The 10,459-nt window shown below is 27.7% G+C and overlaps 1 pseudogene; it reads right to left on the bottom strand.

Moving 5' to 3' along the window:
• Positions 1 to 1,549: 1,549 nt before the first annotated feature.
• On the bottom strand, positions 1,550 to 5,003 carry LOC132937230 (uncharacterized; annotated as a pseudogene).
• Between the last annotated feature and the right edge of the window lie 5,456 nt (positions 5,004 to 10,459).

Raw genomic sequence — 10,459 nt, 5'->3', positions numbered from 1 at the left:
ATCTCTTACCAGAATGAATTCATTTTCGAAAAAATATTGTATTTGCATACCAATTTTCCTAAAATTATCTGTTATTTTTCGGTACAAGTATGAACGACTTGTATGAAAGACTTTGTATTAAATTGTCTATATAGCATTAGCTCTACACATTTAATATTTTATAAGTTTTGTACAAATTAGCTGTGGTTTTGACGACATTTGAACTTTAAATGCTTATAAAAAATAACCATTATGTCTATGTATCGTTAATATTTTAGCTATAATTAAAACTTACGTATTACATTTTTAAGCTTTTTGACCGGATAAATAATTTTTTATTGACATTTATAGAAAAAAAATTTTAATTAACCAAATACAATAAAAGTCTGAGGTCTGAGGACGGAATAACCAAGTTGGTTACCAAACAGTTTTAATAAATTTTCATTTTATTTCTCCAATTATTTTAAAAAGCACTGAGCATTTTCAATTTCATCCTCCTAAAAGTACCAACTAGATCCAATTTGTATCCAAAAACATACGTCGGGTATCGTAGTTTATGATCTGAGCATTTTTTCTTCTAGAAAAGTTTAGAAGTTACAAACATTTTAAAATACCTCAAATAAACGTCTAAAATTATAAGACTGGACAAAATAATAATAAAATTGTAATTAATTTTCAAGCCCCCTCCCATTAAAAAATCCTGCATACGCCACTGTAAACAAATGTTCATGTTTAACACTCTTAAATATATTTACTATCGATGTGATGATATGAATAGGTAACTACTTCTAGGAAAACTATTGGCATAGAATGTTGTATGCTGCTGGCGTACTTACCAAATGCGAACAAAAGTATGTAAATAATATGTAATAGTTTAAGTTCGAAAATCATTTATTAGAGTCTTTAGTTATATAAATATGTGTGGTCCGTTGCATAGGTTTTTCAAATAGGTATTAATGTATTATATTGTAAACCTAAATCATTCAATGTAAGAACTATCGTTGATTTATTCGCTGGTGAACGACGCAAGAATTGGGATTTTTTCTAACTTTTGTAGTTTGGCATGAGCATTCTTTTTTTGTTCTTATCAATTTCACTGTTATCAATTGTTATTAAAATCGGGAAATCTGTACTCTATGGTCCCACCATAACAATGATAACAACCAAAACCATGATAACAACAGAAAACCGTTTTCAACTTATTAGTTATTTAATATTCCTATACTAATAAATAATAATAATAGTCCTTAAAAACTGCATCATTTATTAGTTATGCATAACGTTATTCTTTGTATTTTTAGGTAAATATGTGTGGTTTAATGTAAGAAGAAACTATATTAATTTGTATCAAATTTTAAACATCATAGCTAAATAGCTTACAAAAATGTATTCATGTAACAATGCATAATTTTATTAAAGATGTAAGTTACAAATTATGTTAATTTATTTAATTAATACATGTTGCCAACAATTAATATATTTTTAAATTAAGTTAAATAATTATAAAAAAATAAAGTACCTATTTAAATGTATTATTTAAGCTATCGTTTAATGTATTTTAACGGATTTTTTGTTTTTTTTTCATTTAACATCTAAATTATTGTTTTTAAAGTATACATAATAATATTATGTCCCACATTGTAATACAGATAAGTAACATGAGTTCTTAGTAAAAAATAGTAGGGTGTCTGTGTTTCAAGTTGTAAAACTGCATACAATTAAAAAAAATAAAAATACAAAATACTTAAGAATAAAACATAAAAAAAACTAAAAACATAAGATACATAATTTATTGATGAAGAGTATTTATTTACTCTGTATTTATTAGTTAATACATTGACTTCTTGTATCACTAATATTAGTATTTACAGTGTGTAAATAAAAAAAAACATCTAAAATTATGGTACACACATTCAACCCTGTGTAATAATATAATTACCTATGTGTGAAAAAATACATGATATCATCGTACACACTCACAGATACCAATAATTACATTATAATATAATGTATATATTATGAATATAGAATATGTTTATACTAAGGTATTCTGAGTTATAGTTGGATTTTAGGTAATACATGGGTTGAATCTAATATTTTAGTAGATGCATGTGTTACATATCCATGCATGACCACAAGGTACAATAACATACTGTTGACTATTTGCTGCCGTGATAAACATGCAAACCATACAAACAGACTCTTGCGACTCTGCTGTTACAGGTTGTGGTGGTTCTTCTGTTATATTTTGTTCTTCTTGGGCCGTTCCTGCTTCCGGTTCTGGATCTAAATCTACTTAATTCACCCAATTTACTTGTTGATTCAAGTATCTTGAAGTAGAATAAGATACCATTTGCATAAATTGCCAAATACTTATAACACCAGCATTATACTGGTTTGTGGCATTTTTGATCCTTTTTGATTGCAATAGATACTTCATCTTTAAACTTCTGGTTGGTTGAAGGTTATTACTGAGCTGGTTAAAAATTATATGGTAATTTTTAAACAAATTACTCAAATTACCTATTAATAAAAAAAAGTATATATTTATTTTAAGTGAAAGAAATTATTAATTAATAAATAAATTGTAGAACATTGTAATAACTTAGGACTTAGGATACGTGTGTAGATTTTAATGTTATATTTACCAAACAGTTCTATTTTAATGGTTTAAATTTACTTTTGCGTGGTGATAAATATATGAATCTTACAATAATAATAATATGTATTTAATGTCTGTTATCACCTGTTGAGGCGTGAAAAATGCTATGTTTTACAACTTTGAAAGTGGTTTCTGGTAAGAAATTTGATCTAGTTAGTACTTTGATTTGCTAAAAGTAAAAAAAATTCTATTGCTTTTCAAAATAACATAATATGGTAAATACAAAATTAAGTTTAAACCATAAAAATAAAAAAAAACAATATTAGTAAGTTGTTGTATAATAAAAAAAAAGTTTAATACAATTTTTACTTTAAAATTAAATTTAGTTTATATCAAACTGGGTCAAAAATAATTAATATATTTTTAAACTAACTATTTGAAATTCATAAAATAATGTGTTATATTAATACACAAAACATTCAAGCAAATTTGATCTTTAACAGTATAAACCAAAAAATGAACTAAACACTAACTACATTCAAATTCTTGCTAAATATAACCTATTATTAATTGCGGTTTTAAGTTTAGGTTGTCATTACACAGTCATAGTGATTGTAAATACTAAATTAGTACAAATCACAATGTCTATGTTTAATATTTATTGTTTGTGTTAGCGATCTGTTTATTAACTGTTGTCAACTTTATTACTTGTTATTTTGAAAGTGCTTTAACAATTACAAATGAGACAGTTATTATGCTTGTGCATTGTACATAGATTAAAAGACATGGTTAACGATAAAAATGAGTGAATAATATATGAATGAGCTATAAAATATGATTATTTGTCATAGACATACCCATAATTAATATAGATGTAGATAATACCTATTTGTTAATACTATTTCAAAATTGGGCAAATGTTAAAGGTAGGTTCTCTATTTTTAAACTCAATTTTTTAAACTTTTTGCACACCATTTTCACTCCCCCTCGTCCCCTTATACGTCAATTATAACTTCTACTGACTATAATTAATAAATATTGATATATTTACCTAAGAATATCCATAAATTAGGATGTGTCACAGAGAATTTCAACCTTAATTGGTTATGGAAGCTCTCAAGATTGTTGTTTGTTCTCCTTGGAAGGCCATACACTGACATAATCTGAGCACCTACACGGTGCAACCAATACCTAGATAGATAAAATAATAACTAATAAATTCTTACATGATTAAGATAAATAAAAAATAAACTGTTGACTAATTGTAGACCTTAACCAAATATATTTGTTATTAAACATTACCTTTTATAATAGTTGAATAAATCATCCATCGGTACACCGTGGTTAATCACAAACATTTTTATTAATCTAAAACCTCTCTCGATATCTTGAGCTGGGAGTAATGGTAATCCGAATAAAAGTTTTAAACTTTTTAATGCGTTTTCATTAGTTTTTATAAGCCTATAATATCCCCTACTCTTCATATTTTTGAAAACAGCCTGCATGAACAAAAAAAATTATGCATCGAATAAAATTTTATTTTATTACATAATAATTATAATAAAAACTTCTATTGTATTATAACCAACCTGATTATGGTGAAACCAACAACCTGAGGTTCGTGCTACTGGAAAATATGACTGGAGCACATCCCTCAATGCTGTTTCATAATTGTAGTGGGAGATATATTTGGTAAAAGATTATTTTTAATGTAATGGAAAACGGTGTCGTATGAGTTTCTGGTTTTCGCTTCCATCAATACAAATATTATTGGTAAAGACTGTAAATAAAGTTTTTACATTTAAAAATTTGGTGTATTTTATTTTAAGAAAAAAAAACTTACATAATTTTGTATCATAACATGAATAGATAACATTTGGTAACCCATTCTAGCCGGAACGACATTAAATGTACCATCTACATGGAGTTCTTCTATATTTGTATTAATGATATTTTGTGTTAATACTGGGCATGCGAATATCATGTTATTTTTTCCATCTATATCTTGCACGCAACTTCTGAATATCGATACATCACAGCAGTTATATCTTGGTAATTGTCCATTTTCAAAAATGATTGCCAGTTGCAATAAATTGTCTGGTAAAGGAGGCATCGATGATCTACGAGCTAAGCGCATTAGCGATTCAGCAGTAGACCATGGATACATGTTTGCTGCCAACGGATGTCTAAAAGATATATAATTATTATCAATATAATAAATAATTGTAGTTTTGTTTTCCAAAAAACATAATATATTTAATTTACCTTCTACACTCTTCATCGTAAATTAACTTCAATTGTACACTGTCTGAAGCCGCTCTTCTTTTTAAAATATTTTTAAGATCATCTACTAACTGCATATCATTATTTTCACGCTCATGATTGGTATGCGGTTGCATCACAATTAATGATCCATTTGGCATCTTTTTCATTGTACCCGTGCAAAAATGTAGGGTACGTTTACTACATTTGTAATAACTAATGAATAAAGAACAGATTATTATTGATTTATTGATTTTTAATTTATAGAATTTTTTCAATTTGGTTTTTAATTTCAATACTTATTACTAAAAACCAGATTTTGCATAAAATGCATTTTGCTATTTTCTACATCATAAACATGCAGTCAAGGATTGTTCCGGATTGTTCATAAATCATTACTTGATTGATAAATATCAAAATTGTATACTGCATATTTATGTATATTCTGACTTTATGGCATGGTCTGCATATTTTTGAATATTTTAACAAAAAAGTTTATGTATACACTTACACCACCTAACAATCCAAATAGGTGTTAAGCAAAAAAAAGGATTATTGACACGTTTATATATCAAATATTTTATGTTTTAGAAAATTAAATTTATTGTAGACTCTTACTAGAATTTTACCTATTTACATGGTATGAATGATTAAAAATTAAATTACAATTTATAACAAATTACATTTCTGTTCTACATATTATCTATGATATTTTTTGTTTATAAAAATTTTTATATAGTTTATAAATAGACAGGTAATTAACACTACAAAATTAAAATAAGGTATAAAACTGAATAAAAATTTTAATTTTAATATGTATATTTAGTAATTTTTTCTTGCATATTTAGATTTTTTTGTGCATGTTTGCAAGCATATTTTACAATGTTGAATGCATAAAAATCCGGTCTTTAATTATTACTATTTGGGATTAATATAAGAATTCAATGATTATTTAATTCTTACATTTTCCTTTTTAATACCTAGGTACCTAGCTATCTAATAAATATCTGAATTAATATAAATATCTGATAAATAAATTGTAATTACATATTGTTAAAATAATTATAAACTAAATAAAATGTACCTATATAAATATAGACATAACATTGATAACTTATAAATTGTAAGTAATAATTAATATAATAATATAATTTTTAAATACTTACGTGGCTCCATTTTTTTCCCCATTATTATGGTATCTGTATCCGTCGTATTCCATGATCAAAGACAGTAATATTTAAATAAATATTATAATATATTAACAATTATAATATTATAATATAATGTTAAAGTGTTAATAATAATATTAAGACACAAGACTACACTTGCATTAAAATCTCGATAGAGAATGGCAAACAAGAATACTTAAAAATATATTATTATAAATTTATAATTCTATAATTCGTTTATACTTATTGAAAGCGCGTCTAAAATAAATATAGAAAAATTATTTGAAAATAACATACAGTATATAGTATAACATATAGTATATTATACCTTCTATGGGTTTTATTCAATGCTTGTTTCAAAACAAAACAAAAATAGAATGGAAAAATAAATTGGTCACTGACCACTGTTTTGTATATTGCTATTTAAGTAGGTATTTTATTTCATTATTTGTATTTGTAGGTTGAATTCATTTTTGCCGAAAACATTGCATTTATAAGTATTAATAATGTTTAATTATTTTGATAATATGTATTATATATAGGTATGGATAGGTTCAAGGTATAAATAGCTAATACCTAAAAATTATTCTACTTGTTTTGAAAATTTCATTGCGTAGGTATACTAAAATTCTATACATTGCGTTAGGTTGGATCCCTACAAATCATGTTTTTGAGTTAAAAAAAATAATAACCATCGTATTCATAGTTCAAAAAAAGGTAGGTATCTAAAGGTAGGCAACCAAACCTCCTTTTACTTTTATGATTCAATACCTAGCTTGTTTTTATTAGTAGTTCAATCTCCAATGACAATCACAAACATTATAGTATAATAAAAACGGGCAGGTACGTTTATAGGGGAAGGAGAAGGGGTCAAGAGTAACTTTGCTAACATGGCTGACAAGATTTTTAGTCCATTTAGGGCAGCGGTTCAAAACCTTTTATAAGCGTGACCCTAAAATTTTAAATTAAACTCTTTGGCGACCAAAAAAAAAAAAAATCATAATTGCAAACTCAAAATTCATTTATTTATTATTATCATCAAATTGGTAAATATCTATATTTATTAAATGTATTGATTTATCTATCTATAATCTATATTCTATTCTGAAATACTTAAATACACTATAACTCGATCATTTTATAATTTTATTATTAGAATATTTCAGGAATTTTTTTTGAAAATAATAATATTAATAATATGTAAATTTATTGTAAAACGTATGTAATGATTTCGCGACCCACCATAAAAACCTCGATTGGAAATCGCTGATTTAGGGGGTGGTAAATTTATATTGACATATTATTATTGTGTATTAATTGTATTAAATACAAATGTATTATATATGTATTATGTTTCAATTATTATTATAACCTTTTGTTAAAAGCAATTATTACAGATCAAAAATATAGTTTTATTGTTTCCATCCATTAGTCGGTAAATAATATTAATAATAATTACAAAAAATATTTAAGGTCAATAATTGAAAATAATAATTATTATGAACCAAGATAGGATTTTTACGTTGGCATTATTGATAATAGAATCAGAAATAACAATTAGGTAAAGTAGATTTTGTTGAAATTATCACTTTACTTTCAAATCTCCAATCTAGCAGAAAGTTGATGAAAATATGAAATATTGAAATTAATGCAGTTTAGCTTTCAAGCGACTTTTGTGATTTTTTTTAACATTTTTTTCAAGTTTAGGTTATATACTTCAAAATCTTGTTGTTACGTTTAAAATACCAAATAATAGAATTTTCGAATTTTTTTTGTATAGATAATATATGCGTATTTTTATCTTTCACATTTTGGTAGAATCAGAAATTACTTAACGTACTTACTTTTTACTTTAGTGTTAATAAATTAATTTAATAAAAATAAAAATTCCCAGACGGGTGAGAATACGCAAACTCCTGAACTTCAAAAAGTTATAACTTTTAAATTAAGTCCGGCCGCAAAATTCTGATTAAAAAATATTCATAATCACTTGGGAGCTAAACTGCAATTATGCCACAAAATAGTAGTTATAGGTACCTTACATTTTAAGAAATAACTATTTTTTTTGGGGGGGGGGGGGGGAGGGGCAAAATATGGTGCCCGACAACGGGAAAAGGACAAAGCTAAAAAAATTGAAGACGACTCACCGGCGTTTTTCAAGGGGTTAAATATAGGCAATATACAATACATTCCGGTTCCGGAAAAATACGGATTTTGGTTTTTGGATTCCGGTGATATACGGTCCGTGTAAATACGTCCCGGAATTATACGTTCCGTGAATATACTGTTTTCGAATTTTAGATTCCGGGCATATACAGTCCGGATAAATACGGTTTTTGATTCCGGATATATACGGTCCGGATGAATACGTTCCGGGCATATACGTTCCGGAAGAATACGGATTTTACATTTTTGATTCCGGTGATATACGGTCCGGATAAATACGTTTCGAAATTATAAGGTCCGGGCATATACTTTCCGGAACTATACGTTCCGTTAAAATACGGCTTATATTTTTTGGATTCCGTCGAGATACGGTCCGGATAAATACGTTCCGTAGTTATACGGTCCGGGCATATACTTTCCGGATTATTATAGCCCTCCTTTAATTTCACTCATTAATAATCATTTACAACTAACACATAGATCCCGGGCGGCTATGACAAGATTAGAAATTGCATAAATGTTGTCCCTTAAATAATGACTGTAGCGTAACCCTTTTGCGTTAGTCACATCACATGATATTTTGTACCGCCTGTAATTGTCACGCGGGAAGGAGTTTGTAAGTTGTACAAAAATAAAGATAGGCAACTTGCACCACTGCAGGTAGCCGAAAACAATGTTTGTAACTTTCACCAAAATAAGGAGGCATGTAAATTCACCCAGAAAAACTACAGGTAAAAAAAGGAACATGTAAATTCCATTCGAAAAAAAATTATAATTTATAAACACATCCTACCTATAAAGTTCTTATAACTTAATGAAAGTAAAAAGTAAAAAGTCGAGCTTTCAGTACCTACAACATGCATACCTGGTGATATACGCTTCGTATTATGTCCTTGATTCAACGCAGTCGGATTGCCTACTTTTATACCTATGTGATTTGATGACTGATAGCTAGACAATCGAATACACCTATCGACTCAACACTTTTTAACAATTTTAATAATCAAAAGAAGAGGTCAAACGCCAGGAAATCCTGGAGATCGTATCCAGCCTATCCATTTACAACGTTCGTGACGGATTGCTAGACGCTCTAACTTTTAAACATTCCCACCAAAACGTCAAGCCTTATCTCCAATCCATATCACTAATCCTTATCACAAATCCTAAACTTTCGTCTCACAACTGTTGCGAATTTTATAATTCAAACGACTTTTACTCCAAAGTCTGTATCCACTCTCAGCGAGTCTAACGTGCCCCCGAGTTTCACTTATAGCTAGTTATAATATAATGTATTTATTATCATTGATTATATAATATTATATAATTAATGCTATTGTGGCGTACGAGGAAACTGTGGTCGTTGATTAAGTAATTCTTTCGTAACCAACATTTTTGTGTTACTCGCAGAGAGATTAGTAAAACAAGCTAACGATACGCGCTCTGGTGGCATAATTCTCAACTCACATATTCGGAATGTATAGATATAATTTTATATTAGTTATTTTACTTTTTATAATAAATTAATTTTGTTATTGAAACTTTATACGCTTTTATAGCTTACTGCATACATTGGTAAGTACAATTTCTACTAAAATTATCAAATACATTTAAATACACTTCACTTATGACAAAATGTATGCGAAATGTCGGAAAAATAAATACAATCTCCCGACTCAACGTAGGGGGGAACCGGCCAAACCATCAGTACCACGATTAAAGATATACTGGTTGCCGAACGACTAACGAGTAATATTTATTGACATTCACAAGCTCTTATCAAAGTACTCTGACAACTAGCGTATCTGGTGTTGAACATTTTAAACTATAGTCAATAACCAATTGAATACAATACCATAATATACAAAATATATCTTTATATATATAATTCTACTGTACGTGTGTTGTGATTGAACTCCTCCTAAACGGTTGGACCGATTTGAATGAATTTTTTTGTATGCGTTTGGGTGACGCCCCGATTTGTTTAGATTCACAAATCACAATACATCCCCCTAGGTCCAACCAAGGGATGTGCTCAAACGGAGATTTAGAGATTTACGGTGGACATTTTTGTTTATAAATGGTTGCATTGGGTTTTAAAACTATTATCATAATAATTATTGGTTGCCATGAAATCAGTGTATTCATTAAATGCATTTAATTTTTTTGTACGCTGTGTTTTGATATTATATGTATCGCAAATCGCAATTACGTAAATATTGTGCGTATTATACTCACATATAAGTTACGTACATAAAACAATGCCACGTCTTCGTGGACGAGA

Source organism: Metopolophium dirhodum, chromosome 1, assembly GCF_019925205.1.
Source record: "Metopolophium dirhodum isolate CAU chromosome 1, ASM1992520v1, whole genome shotgun sequence".
Taxonomy (NCBI): Eukaryota; Metazoa; Arthropoda; class Insecta; order Hemiptera; family Aphididae; genus Metopolophium; species Metopolophium dirhodum.
The sequence above is the reverse complement of the archived record's forward strand: the minus strand, read 5'-3'. Positions and strand labels throughout refer to the sequence as shown.